Below are 15306 nucleotides of genomic sequence, written 5' to 3' on the forward strand. Positions count from 1 at the left end.
CTAGACACTCGTTCTGTGTTATCCCTGTTTCATATCCTACACATTAGGGGCAATTTCCAGAAGCCAATTAACCTACAAAGCTGCAGGTTCTCCTGATAGCTAGAACCCTCTAATCCAGGCTGCATTCTGGTGCCCATCTCCCACACCCTCTACAAAGCCTTCTTATGCTCCCTGTAATGGGGTGATGACAATTGCACATAATATTCCAAGTGTGGCCTAATGAAAGTCCTATAAAGCTGCATCATGGCTCCCTGACTCTTATACTCAAATCCCCAACCAATGATGGCAAGCAATACCAGTGCCTTCTTTACCACTCTGTCCACTGCTTTTGCCACTTTCAGGGAGCTTTGGACTTGGATTCTAAGAGCCCTCTATCAATTAATTGAGGGCCCTGTCTTTAACGTGTTTACTTTCCCCTTTTGGCCCACAGACCATGATACGTCCTCCTCCTATACGTCTGAACACTGGTGCCCCTTCAAGATACGTTCTGTACCCCTTGCTAGATTCCTCTTACACTCACAACTGCCTGGCAAAATTTTGATCAAATTCCAAGTACAAGTTTGCAGATGACAACACTGTGGTGGGCTGGATCACAAACAATAACACAATGGAGTTCAGGAAGGAGGCAGAGAGCGTAGTTACATGGTGTCGCACAGCCCAGGCTCCCCAACATTGACTCTGGCCACACTTCACACTGCCTCAGGATAGCAGCCAATATAATCACTGTCTTTTTTCAATCCTCACATTCCTTCTTCTCACGGCTCCCATTGGGCAGAAGGCACAATAGCTTGAATGGGTGCACCACCAGGTACAGGAACAGCTTCTTCCCCTCTGTTATCAGGCTTCTGAATGGTCCTTCCATACGCTAAAGCATTGTCCCAATCTTCCAATCTGCCTCATTGTGTACATTGGACTTCTTCTCTATGGAATTGTTACACTACAATGCTGAAATACTATATTCTGCCCTCTGGTATGTTTCTCCTGTTATACTTGTGTCTGGCTTGATTGACATGCACAGTAATATCTGACTTCATTGGATAATATATCATTGGCTCATTGTACCCGGTACACATGACGACAATATATCAATATCAACATCTTACATTTGACTTAAAGTGCAACACCTCACACTTGCTTGGATTAAGCTCCAAACACAATTGCTTTGCCCATTCGTGTAGCTGTATATTACACCCACTCCTTCTGTCCAGAGATGTTAAGGTGAGCTGTAGGAGGTTTAGAGGAATCCGAGGGGGAATGGTTTCACAGAATGCTAATGCGGGCGAATGGGATTCATTGTAGATAGGAACTATGGATGACATGAACTTGGTGGGCTAATGGCATGTTTCTGTCTGACACTGTGATGCTATGGTGGACAAAAAGCCTTAATGAGTTGTTGAGAAGCAGGAGATGGTGAGACACAACTGAATTGTAAACTGGGCAAAGGTGGGTTCATGAAATGTTTACTGATGTAAATATAGACCTCCAGTGGTCTTGTAAGAAGTGAATCCATTGGAAAAAAACACCATGGTGAAGCGGGACTCATTTTTGAAAACAAATAAAGTGAGATGAACTGGGTGAACATCTAAAAATACTGCGGAGGCCGGAAATAGAAAACAACACCTGTAAATGTTGAAGGCAGACAAAAAATGCTGGAGTGGGTGAGGCAGCATCTATGGAGAGAAAGAATAAGTGACGTTTCAGGTCGAGACCCTTCTTCAGACTATTCCTTTTCTCCATAGATGCTGCCTCACCCGCTGAGTTTCTCTAGCATTTTTTGTCTAACCGATTTTTCCAGCATCTGAAGTTCTTTCTCAAACAGTAAATGTCACAATAGTCAGCAAGTCAAGCTGCCTCTCTGGGATAAATAGAAGGTGGAACATAGAGATTGTACAGCACAGAACCAGGCCATTTGGCCCACAACGTCTATCTATAATATGATGCCAAGACAAACAGATCTCATCTGCCTGCACTTGATCCATTCCTCTATTCCCTGCAGATCCGTATGCCTATCTGAAAGTCTCTTCATTGCCATTATAGTATCTGCCTCTATCACCACTCCTGGTCACGTGTTCCAGGCACCCACCAGCTTCTGTGAAAAACATTTCCACTGCACATCTCCTCTTCAAACTTTGCCCCTATCACCTGTGAAACAGAATTAACATTGAAAATTAATAATCCTTGGTCTGAACTCCCAGTTCGGGTGAAGGATCTTCAACCTGAGTGCTAAGTCTAGAGATAGGCACAAAAGCTGGAGTAACAGTGATGTCAACATCTCTGGCGAATCAAACCAGCCAACATCGCTGGTTTCATTATGAATTATAATCCTGTCTTTGCAGGTTTGTGAGATGCGAACAGCTTTTATTTTTTAAATGCAAATGCAATGAGATTCACTGTGTGGCACAGACTGTGTAACAGATGAAGCAGGCTCTTCAGCTGTCCTATATATGATTTGTGGAAACACTGTGCAAAACAACTCACTAATCATTAAATGTTAAAGGAACTGATGTAGGCGCAGCCAGCTAGCGTTCTGTACCTGAAGGGCACCCATTAGGGCACTACCTGGCTTCTGGTGATGGCAAATGCTGTATTCAAGGCAGCGCTCTCCAGAATTAAATTATAGATAATACAGCAGCAATTAGCAATGGCTGCTCGTAACAAGGAACAAATTCAAAGAACAGTCTGATGATTAAACATAAACCCATTTTGGACTAAATATTCTCTGCCCTTGCTGTGATGAAGCGTAACACAACAACAGCATGTCTGTGGGAAGGAACTGCAGATGCTGGTTTAAACTGAAGATAGATACAAAGAGCTGGAGTAACTCAGCAAGGTCAGTCAGCAACTGGAGAAAAGGCATTTTGGATCAAGATGCTTCTTCAGACTGGAGAGTCAGGGAAGCATCGTTTGTGAACATTGTTTTCACTGTATATACCTGGGATTTACTGGACTTCAACCAATTTATTTTCAGTACTGCATTAGAATATGTTCGAACTCGAAACAAGCCTGGAAGTCGTGATTTGAATACATGCCATGGCAACCAACTTTGAAGGTAATTAATGGATTCAGAAATGCCATGGCAGCATAGGTCTGAATACTGACAAAAGCTTTGATATTAACGTTCAGATTTGATATTCCAGGGATGCTATCCATTTTGTAACTGCACAATAAAACCTTTAAGTACGATTCTGTGAATCACTTTTGACTAATGTTAAGTGGATTTTGCTGATTTGAACAGCAGTGCTTTACATTAATGCTTCATTCCTGTCACAGATTGGAGATTTGTATATTTTAGTGCTTTCCTGTGGCGCTACTCATAGGAAGCAACCAAAGCTGTTCAGTTTCTTTAACTTTTATCCTGCTGTTTTCATAGAAACATAAGAAATAGAAATATAGAAATATGTACAGGAGTAGGCCATTCAGCCCTGCAAGCCAGCACCGCCATTTAATGAGATCATGGCTGATCATCCCAAATTAGTACCCCATTCCTGCTTTTCCCCCATATCCCTTGATTTCATTAGCCCTAAGAGTTAAATCTAACTCTCTTAAAAACATCTAGTGAATTGGCCTCCTGTGGCAGAGAATTCCACAGATTCACAACTATCTGGGTGAAAACATTGTTCTCAGTCCTAAATGACCGACCCCCTTTTTCTTAAACTGTGTCCCTGGTTCTGGACTCCACCAACATGGGGAACATTTTTCCTGCATCTACTCTGTCCAATCCCTTAAGAATTTTACATATATCTTTCTATTACTAAAACTTTCATCTTTCCGTTGGCCAGACAACCAGCCAGCGGAAAGACAATACATGATTACCATCGAGACATTCACAGTGAATGAATAGTATGCAATGTTTTCAGGTTTGCTGATGAGACAAAAATAGGTAGCAAGGCAAGTTATTGTAGGGAACTGTTGGCATGTTGCTGTAATTCTGCAATGTTGTATGGATAAATTGACGGGTACGTGAATGTAATGTGGGGAGGTGTGCGGTTAGAGAAACCGAAAGGCAGATTATTACCTGAACAGAGAGAGACTGCAAGTGAATGAAACTCAGGGCGATCTAGATGTCTAGAAGATGTATTACAGAAAGCTAACAAAAATCCACCAAGGAGTTAAGAAGAGAAATACCGTTTTGGCCTTCATTGTAAAAGTCAAGTCAAGTCAAGTTTATTTGTCACATACACATACGAGATGTGCAGTGAAATGAAGGGAAAGGTTGCTGTTTATCAATAGGGAGGTTTTGTTGCAGTTGTACAGGGTGCGAGCAGTGCGAACGACTTACCAAAGCCAGGGAGAGGAGGGAGGCTGCCACCAGAACCTGCCAGCGATGACCTTCATCTGCCCTCGAGTGTGTGATTCATGAATTGGACTTGTGAGCCATGTCAGAACCTGCCAGAGTTGAGCTTGCCATCGTCGTTACTGACGGGCCACCACCACAGGTTGTGGGTGAGGCCTCGCTTGGAATACTACGCACAGTTTTAGTGTCTCTCATCTAAAGAAATGTTAGAGGAACTCCAAAGGAGGGCTAATCTCAGTGACGAGAGGCGTTATCTTACCAAGAGACACCAAACCGTATGGGACCGTTTAACTCGCCATTTAGAAGAATGAAGGCGGACCTTATTCAAACATCCTCAGTGGCTGGGGAAATGTTGGTTTATTTTCCCTGATAGGTGAGTCGTGAGGAAACAAACATATCTATGAGATAAAGGACCAGTAATTTAAAACTGAGGTGCAAAGAAATGGATTTTCGCAGAGGATGGTGGATCTCTGCAATCCTTGGTCCTGGTGGGCAGTGGAAGCTGATGAAGTGGAGGTGGATAAATATTTGATAGATTGGGGAACAATGGGTGAAGGAGAAAGGGCCCATGAGAAGAGTTGAAGCACATGGAGATGGTTCAGCCATGATTTCATTAAATGTTGACCAACCAGATATGCACACGGAATTTCAAACGGAGTCTTACCGATATCTTTACAGCTGTAACATGACATCCCAACTTCTGTACTTAATACAATGACCAATGAAGGCCGATGAAGCTTACTGCTTACTTCACCACCCTATCTACCTGTGTAACCTCTTCCAAATGTACCCTGCATTCCTAGCACCATCTGTTCTATAGCACTCCCTAAAGCCTGTGGGAGTCCTGCCTTCATTTGTCTTATCAAAACACCTCACATCTAGTTCGGCCCCCTCTCTATGTTTATTTTCTCCCCGCTCCCCTATGCAATCAGTCTGAAGAAGGGTCCCAACTCAAAACGTCACATAGCCATTTTCTCCAGAAATGCTTAGGAAGGAATATCTGTCATTCGTTTTCACATCACCCACAGCTGGAAATGGCCTGTTTAATTTAACACTGTGTTCAAGAAGGAACTGCAGTTGCTGGAAAATCGAAGGTACACAGAATTGCTGGAGAAACTCAGCGGGTGCAGCAGCATCTATGGAGCGAAGGAAATAGGCGACGTTTCGGGCCGAAACCCTTCTTCAGACTGGCCTTAATTTAACACTGTTACTTGTTTGCACATCTTTCTATATTTGTTCTATATCTCTCGACATCACCGTCCCTTTCTTCCGACTCTCAGTCTGAAGAAGAGTCTCGACCCCAAAACGTCCCCTAATCCTTTTCAGATGCTGGAGTAACATCCGGAGATGCTGTCTGGCCCGCTGAGTTACTCCAGCGTTTTGTGTCTACCTTCTCCTGAAATGCTGCCTGATTTGCTGCGTTACTCCAGCAATTTGTGCCTATCTTTTGTATTAAACTGGCATCTGCAGTTCCTTGTTCTAACATTCCCCAAACTCTCAACACGCAATATTCTGCTTTTTTGCTCTTCGCACACCTGGAGGTACAGAATCAGTTCATTCAAGGTTGAGGCTGAGAGCAAATGTTACTGGCACCAAAGACATTTGCCAATATTATGTAACATTAGCAACCCCACCATGTTCAGTAGGGTTGGTTCAGAAGCCACAGCAATCTTGATATAGTAGTCAGTATTATGTTGCAGAGAAATCGCAGAATGCTTCCAATATGATGTTATTTAGTACACCTATAATTGACTAAGACGATAGGAAGCTGCTAGTTAATATCCATAGTTTTGAAAATTAGTTCCATCTCTGGTTCACTTTCAATTGATTGATTCCCTGCATTAAATCTGAAAGAAATCTGTATAATTGAGCCACATATTTAAATGTAAATCCCCAAAGTGGATCTATTGCACTAATGGAATCAAATACTATATACATTGTAAAGCATATCGACAGAGAGTAATATTTAAGATGGACACAAAAAGCTGGAGTAACTCAGCGGGACAGGCAGCGTGTTTGGAGAGAAGGAATGGGTGACCTTTCAGGTCAAGACGCTTCTCCCAGGGCTGCCAACTATCACGCTTTGAGTGTGAGAATCACGCCCTCAAACTTTTATAACAAGCCAATTAGAATCTGCAAGTATATAATTTAAGCCCGGGGGAGAATTTTGGTCTTGTTATTGTTAATAACACCATTATTGTTTTACAACTGGATTCATGGTTGATTACGATAACATACTTCCTCCCTCGAATGACTTCAGCAGCGAGTGAAGTATGAACTGTTACACGGTTTGAAATCACAGAGCTTTAAAATCTTCACGTCGTCACCCACGTGACTCCGAAATAAAATAGTAAGATTCAATGAGAACTTACCAGTTCGAAGTTTGATCTGTATTTTATGAGGAATTACGATGAGGGATTACGTGCCCTCCGCTCCCACCCTCAATTATAGAGATCAACTGGTATTTAAGTTCTCCTTTTCTTTACTATGTTTATTTCAATTATTGTGTCTTCTGTGATTCCACACCGCTGCTTTGAAGTATGTCGCGCATGCGTGCTGAACGGGGTCTTCATGTAATCACTCATCGTAACTCCTCATAAAATACAGATCAAACTTCGAACTGGTAAGTTCTCGTTTAATCTTACTATTTTGAAGCATTCATGCATGGTGGAGGTATAATATAGTCATAGAGTGATACAGTGAAAACAGGCCCTTGAGCACAACTTGCCCACACCCGCCAACATGTCCCAGCTACGCCACCTGCTTTTGGTCCATACCTCCAAACCTGTCCTATCCATGTATCAGTCTAACTTTTTCTTAAATGTTGGGATGGTCCCTGCCTCAACTACCTCCTCTGGCAGCTTGTTCCATACACCCATCACCCTTTGTGTGGATAAAGTTACCCCTTAAAAAGTTACCTCTTAAAAATACTTCATACAAAAAACATTGAAATCATACTTCTAAAACATGATTTTAATACATCAAATTTCAAAATGTTCCTACCCTGGGAGGGGAACAACCTTCTCCCACACCCTCTCCCCACTCGGTTGCTCCACTCCCTCACCGGGTACCCCCAAGGCCAGTGATCAGTGATCGCACAGACTCCTCCTTTCAAAAATGCTCCAATCCCATTTAAAGCATATATATTGCATTCAAGTGTAAGTTAAAAGACTCGCTACAGTATGCACCATATTGCACAATTTTAAGCTGAAAATGTGAACATTCCGTACCAATGGGAGGGGGGACACCCTCCTCCTCCCCCCCCCCCCTGTCGCTATGCTCCCTCGGGCTTGGTCTCTCACAATTTCTCACTCCCAACTCTCACCCAGACCTGCTTCTTCAGACCCGAAAAGTCACCCATTCCTTCTCTCCAGAGATACTGCCTGTCCCGCTGAGTTACTCCAGCTTTTTGTGTCTATCTTCGGTTTCAACCAGCATCTGCAGTTCGTTCCTACAGCTAATATTTACACTACGGTGGCTATTATTATGTTTAATTTTGACAGAAGAGTAGAGATTCTGTATGAAAAACATCGGCAAAAAGTCTTGCTCAGTGAGAGGAAAAATTATCTCTTCAAATTGATAAAAATGAGTAGCATGAATAAAATTAACAAAACATTTCAGGATTATAGGAAATGAACCACTTTTATCAAAGGCTGTGTATCTTTCCAGCCAACTATTTCATTAATTCAATCGTTTGCTTGCTGTGTCTTTCATTATTTTCCTCGCTGTACAAAATGGCAGCAGGATTATTTTGGCTGCACCTGACTTCAGCTCACTGTTTATCTGTCAAATGCTGTACAATGCTTCGAGAAGAAATGCAGAATCTGTCCACATGTGTCTAATTCTCCACACACCAGCATAGACTCAATGGACCCTGAGACATTTTTCCATATTATGACTATCACAAAGAACCCACCATTAATCTATAGTAGACAAAAATGCTGGAGAAACCCAGCGGGTGAGGCAGCATCTATGGAGCGAAGGAATAGGCAACGTTTTGGGTTGAGGCCCTTCTTCAGATCACCATTAATCCAATGCACATTTGTCTTTGGTATTGGTGTTGTTTATTGTTGCCAGGTGTACTGGGGTCAAGTGAAAAACTTTGCTTTGCGTGCGAACCAGGCAAATCATACGTGGGTGCAATCAAACACTGCACAAGCACAACAAAGAGAGAAAGTAGTATAGAAAAGGAGAAGGGTCTCGACCCGAAACGTCATCCATTCCTCCTCTCCAGACATGCTGCCTCTCCTGATGAGTTACACCAGCATTTTGTGTCTATCATATCTGCAGTTCCTTCCTACACAGAATATAGTTACAGCTACACAAAAAGTGCAGGTGTAACAATATGCAAGGCTGCAGTGAGGTAGATTAGGTTCGGAATGCCAACTTTAGCTCATGAGAAGATAGACACAAAATGCTGGAGTAACTCAACGGGACAGGCAGCATCTCTGGAGAGAAGGATTGTGTGAAGTTTCTGGTTTAGACGCTTCTTCAGACAATGAGTTACTCCAGCATTTTGTGTCTATCTTCAGTGTAAACCAGCATCTGCAGTTCCTTCCTACACGTTACCTTGGGAGAGGTTTGTTTCAGAGGCTGATGACAGCAAGGTTGAAGATGTCCCTATGTGCTTTCAATCCTTGAACTGTTCCTACATGCTTTCCATCTCCGTTCGACGGGAGAGGTTGAGACGAGGGAATGGCCAGTTTGTGAATGGTCCTTGATTATGTTGGCAGCGTGAAAGGTCGGTGGAATTGATGGCATGGGTAAGGTGGCATGTATGATTGAATGGGCTGCATCCACAACTCTGCAATTTCTTGCTGTGTTGGCAGAGCAGTTGCCAGACCAAGTTGGGATGCAAGCCGATAGGATGCTCTCCACGATTCATTTGTGCGTGACATGCCACATTTTGTTAGACTTCTGAGGAAGTAGAGCCATTGCTTTTTTGGCCACAGTGACAGTATAGTTGGACAAGTTGCTGGTAATATATATGCCTCAGAATTTAACGCTCTTGACCATGTTCACTTCAGCAACGAGACACAGACTGGCACATGTTCCACCACGTTTCTAGAAGTCGATGGCTAGCTCCAATCTTTTGCTGACATTGAGGAAGAGATTTAAAAACATAGAACCATAGAAAGTAGGTGCAGGAGGAGGCCATTCGGCCCTTCGAGCCAGCACCGTCATTCATTGTGATCAAGGCCTCTATCAATAACCCGTGCCTGCCTTCTCCCCATATCCCTTGACTCCACTAGCCCCAATAGCGGCGTGATGCTGTATCGACGCGTGGTTAGTTTTCAAGTGTTGCACTATTTTTTTCGTCGCCGCTGGATTTTGAAATGTTCAAAATCTTTTGGCGACACTGATATGACGCCGGCTGTCTCCAAAAAAATCTCACCGTGGCACAGGCCCTTTACTCCAACTTTTTGTGTCTATCTTCGGTTTAAACCAGCTTCTGCAGTTCCTTCTTGCAAGGATGAATGAGCAGTTCTCTGTAACAAGATCACAGATCATGGGAGTCATACGTTGTGGAGCCAGGGAGCCCTGGTTGAAATTTACGAATCATCCATATGTCGCCCTTAAATACAGGAGAGGTGCCGGAAGACTGGAGGGTGGCAATTGTTGTACCTCTTTTCAAGAAGGGCTGCAGGGAAAATATCTGGGAACTATAGGCCGGTGAGCTTAAAATCTGTAATTGGTAAGTTACTGGCGAGCATTCTGAGGGATAGTTTAGACAGGCATTTGGATGGGCAAGGGCTGATTCGGGATAGTCAGCATGGTTTCGTATGTGGGAGATCATGTCCACTAATCGGATTTGATTTTTTTGAAGACATGACAAAATAGGTCGATGAGGGCAGAGCTGTAGATGTTGTATACATCGACTTCAGTAAGACGTTCGACAAGGTATCGCATGGGAGGCTGCTCTGGAAGGTTAGATCGCTTGGGATGCAAGGAGAGATAGCTGAATGGATAGCAAATTGGAAGCAGAGGGTGATGGTGTAAGATTGCTTCTCGGATTGGAGGCCTGTGACTAGCGCTGTGCCTCAGGGTTTGGTGCTGGGCCCATTACTGTTTGTCATCTACATCAATGATTTGGATCAGAACACACAAGGCAAGATTAGCAAGTTTGCTGATTTTACAGAAGTGAGTGATTTTTGAGATAGTGAAGATGGTTGTGAACGATTGAAGCAGGATCTGGATCGATTGGCCAGGTGGGCGGAGGAATGGTTGATGGGATTTAATACAGAAAAGTGTGAGGTTGCATTATGGGACTTCAAACAAGGGCAGGACGGACACAGTAAATGGTAGGCCTCTGGATAGTGTTGTACAGCAGAGGGATCTAGGACCTTCCTTGAAGGTCGAGTCGCAAGTAGATAAGGTGGTCAAAAAGGCTTTTGGCACTTTGGCCTTCATCAGTCAGAATATTGAGTATAGAAGTTGGGAAGTTGTAGTTGTTGGTGAGACCACATTTAGAATATTGTGTTCAGTTCTGGACACCAAAGATATTGTCAAGCTTGAAAGGGTTCAGAAAAGATTTATGATGGTGTTGCCAGGACTAGAGGGTGTGAGCTATAGGGAGAGGTTGAGTAGGCTGGGTCTCTATTCCATGGAGCACTGGAGGATGACGGGAGATTTTATAGAGGTATGCAAAATCTTTTGCCCAGAGTGGGGGAATCGAGGACCAGAGGACATAGGTTCAAGGTGAAGGGGAAACGATTTAATAGGAATCCAAGGGGTAACTTTTTCACACAAAGGGTGTATGGAACAAGCTGCCAGAGGAGGTAGTTGAGGCTGGGACTTTCCCATCGTTTAAGAAACAATTAGGTACACGGATAGGATGGGTTTGGAGGGATATGGACCAAGCACAGGCAGGTGGCATTAGTGTAGCTGGGACATGTTGGCCGATGTGGGCGAGTTAGGCCGAAGGGCCTGTTTCCACACTGCATCACTCCATGACTCTATGACTCTATGGCAGTAATGGGACTTTCAAGTGCAGACCAACCTGATGATCCATCATCCACACTACAAGAGGCTGCATGAAAATTGACTCCCTGGAACTCTCTCTGCTTTTCCTCATATTATGTCTCTGATTGTAGCTCACTGCTGTGTACGTTGTGGCTTTTAGAATAGCACTAGGATCAGTTATACATTAATCCTGGTGATTTAGTTCAGCTTAATTTAGAGATACAGCGTGGAAACGGGCTCTTCGGCCAAACGATTCCAAACTGACCAGTGATCCACACACACTAACACTATCCTACACACACTAGGGACAATTTACACTTATACCAAGCCTATTCACCTACAAACCTGTACGTCTGTGGAGTGTGGGAGGAAACCGAAGATTGGGGGGGGGAAACCCGCGCAGGTCATAGAGAGAACATCATGCCGCAGCGTCATGCAGCATCATACAGGTTATAGCGAGAACCTACAGTCAGGATCGAACCCGGGCCTCTGGTGCTGTGAGCCACCTTGCCGTGCCATAATTGTTATGGTACACAAAATTGCTGGAGAAACTCAGCGGGTGCAGCAGCATCTATGGAGCGAAGGAAATAGGCAACGTTTCGGCAAAGCTGCTGCACCCACTGAGTTTCTCCAGCATTTTTGTGTACCTTCGAATTTTCCAGCATCTGCAGTTCCTTCTTAAACATAATTGTTATGGCTATTTATAAATTGATAATGATGATTCTGCGTGATTGTCTTTTTCTTAGACTTTATACCTGTTTTGTGAGTTAGGTGGGTTGTTGGGTGTTTGAATGAACAAGATTTTTACATATACTGTATGTAATATTGATGGCTTAAGCTGAATTAATATTTACCACCACAGTACGATTAGGGATAGCACACGCTTCAAATAAAATACGTCTGGTAGTTGAACATTCCAATTCATAAATATTATATGGAAAAATAATGATGAGGAAAAGCGTTTAAACATCATTAAATTCTCATTTCTATCTGTCAGATTACCAGATGGAATTGGGTATCTTCTTGTTCAAAGATTACTAAACCAGCCCATTATACTCATATCTAACTATTAATAATAATGGGTTTCAAATGACAAATCATTTGTCTATATTATAATTGTGCCTGACCTTTGTGGAGTCGTCTTTCATCTGAAGTATAATAAAAAGCACACATGGGCTCAGTGTTCAGACTACCTTTGCCTTCATTGGAAAAATAATCAGGTCCCAGTCATCCCAAGAGACATTTAAAAAATCAACTGTCTTACTATTCCAACAGCCTGGGGCATTTTTAATCTTGTTTCGACATCATTACATTGTCTAGCATGGTATACCTAGATGCAATGATGGAAAATATATGTTTCATTATGTGAGATGGGACTATAGTTGATCATTGTGTTTTTCTGCAACAAAGCAGAGGCTTTGAGGTTATTAGGAGTGGTGGGCGAGTTGAACCAGTACAAGTCTCACTGGATAACAAGCTGAGGACTGCTTACAACATATATTTGTCGAAGCCGTGCAATGCGCAGCAAAATCTTCACGACAAACATAAAAAACAGAGAAACATAGAAAATAGGTGCAGGAGTCGGCCATACTCCCTTTCGAGCCAGCTATTCAATATGATCATAGCTGATCACCTTAAATCAATACCCCGTTCCTGCTTTTTCCCTTGATTCAATAGACAATAGACATTCGGCTCTTCAAGCCAGCACTGCCATTCACTATGATCATGGCTGATCATCCACAACCAGTACCTTGTTGTTACCACAACCAGTACCTTGTTGGGCCTTCTCCTCATATCTTCTGTCTCCTCTATTTTTAAGAGCTCTCTCTTGAAAGCATCCAGAGAATTGGCCTCCTCTACCTTCTGAGGCTGAGAATTCCACAGACGCACAATTCTCTGGGTGAAAAAGTCTTTCCTCATCTCCGTTCTAAATGGCCTACCCTTTATTCTCAAACTGTGACCCCTGGTTCTGGACTCTCCCAACATTGGGAACATGTTTCCTGCCTCTAGTGTGCCCACTCCCTTAATAATCTTAGATGTTTCAATAAGATCCCCACTTATCCTTCTAAATTCCAGAGTATACAAGCCCATTCGCTAGACTCTTTCAACATATGACAGTCCCGCCATCCCGGGAATTAATTTCAATTCCATTAGCGCTAAGAGCTATACAGAAATCTCTCTTGAAAACATCCACTGAATTGGCCTCCACGGGCCTCTGTGGCAGACAATTCCACAGATTCACAACTCTCTGTGTGAAAAAGTTTTTCGTCAAACGATTCCACGTAGTTTAAGAACCGCAAGATTTAACAAATATTTCAACAAGAATATTTTTCTAACGCTGTGGATTTAAAAGATTGTGCATGATGGCCAAAATTCCGTTTCACTTCAGCTCATGAATGCGACGGTGCAAAGACATAAAAGCCTGTGACATTTACAGCACCGTGATCCGCAGTGCCACGTGTATGTGCATTGTGTATGTTTCACTCTCTTGTGCTCTTTTGATTACAGTTGCTGCAATTTTTTTAATTAGGTGCCCTGTTGATTCTGCACACTGGTGACATTTTCATTACAAATCCTAATTTGCGCATTAGGATTCCGCTCGTGCCTTTCATGTAGTTTCCTTTTAAACCAAGCACTTGCCAATCCAGTGATTTCATGATTCATGCACTCTGAACATTCATTTGTTTTATGAGAGAGTTCTGAAGCAGAAATAACCACCCTTTGTGCTAATAGAATAATCCTAAATATTGAATAATGACCTTAATGTTATTTATTAGTGCTCTCAACAATGACAGTGGAACCTATTTGTCCAATATCTGTTGGTCCAAGTGCATGTATATGCATCATGTACATTACTATCGTGCTAAGATCGCCATCTTGAATGACGTCACAACGAGGACCCAACAGGGTCAATGTATATATTGTATACATGGACAATGTATGTATGGACCCAATGTATATATTGTGCTAAATCACAAAATGTAAACACACAAAGAGAGCATTTCAATATTATTCGACTTACAAAAGGGAAAAAAAGTCAGTAAAGGGCCTGTCCCACATATGCGATTTTTTTGGCAACTATGCCGGCACCCGTCTTAGTCGCCAACATTTTTCAAAATGTTGAAACATGTCACTGGGTGATGCCTGTGTGGTCGTGAGTAGTCGCCCAAATAGTCGTACCTTTTTCTGGTCGCCGCTGGGTTTTCAACATTTTGAGAATTTTCGGCGACTAAGACGGGTGCCGGCATAGTTGCCAAAAAAATCGCGTAAGTGGGACAAGCCCTTAAAAACCCTGTTTCTACAGAAGATAGACATAAAATGCTGGAGTAACTCAGCGGGACAGAAGGAATGGGTGATGTTTCGGGTCTAGACTTGATACGTCAGCCATTCCGCTCCAGAGATCCTACCTCACCCGCTGAGTTACTCCAGCATTTTGTGTCTATCTTTGGTGTAAACCAACATCTGCAGTTCCCACCTACACACCTTGTTTCTGCATCTGCATTGTGTTCCACATTGGACCATCAAGCTAGCTAAAGAAGATACGAGAGTGGGCTGGGGGATACGACTGGGTGAAGTCGGCAGATTTATATATGTAGGAAGGAACTGCCGATGCCAGTTTAAACCGAAGAAGCATGGATAGAAACATAGAAAATAGGTGCGGAGTAGGTCATTTGGCCCTTCTCATCAGCACCACCATTCAATATGATCATGGCTGATCATCCCAAATCAGTACTCCATTCCTGCTTTCTCCCCGTATCCAAAGAGTTAAACTCTCTCAGTGAATTGGCCTCCATTGACTTCTGTGGCAGAGAATTCCACAGATTCACAACTCTCTGGGTGAAAACGTTTTTCCTCATCTCAGTCCCAGATGGCCTACCCCTTATTCTTAAACTATGACCACTGGTTCTTGATTCCTCAACATCAGGAACACGTTTCCTGCATCTAGCCTGTCCAATCCCTTAAGAATTGTATATGTTTCTATAAGATCTCCTCTCATCCTTCTAAATTTCAGTGAATATAAGCCCAGTCGACCCATTCTTCAGGAGAAA

The 15306-nt window shown here is 43.0% G+C and overlaps 1 protein-coding gene across 1 annotated transcript in view; it reads right to left on the bottom strand.

The window, feature by feature from the left end:
• Window positions 1-15306, bottom strand: part of syn2b (synapsin IIb) — a 393937-nt gene that overhangs the window by 200676 nt on the left and 177955 nt on the right. The gene's annotated exons all lie outside the window — the stretch shown is intronic.

Source organism: Leucoraja erinacea, chromosome 16 (genome assembly GCF_028641065.1).
Source record: "Leucoraja erinacea ecotype New England chromosome 16, Leri_hhj_1, whole genome shotgun sequence".
NCBI lineage: Eukaryota > Metazoa > Chordata > Chondrichthyes > Rajiformes > Rajidae > Leucoraja > Leucoraja erinaceus.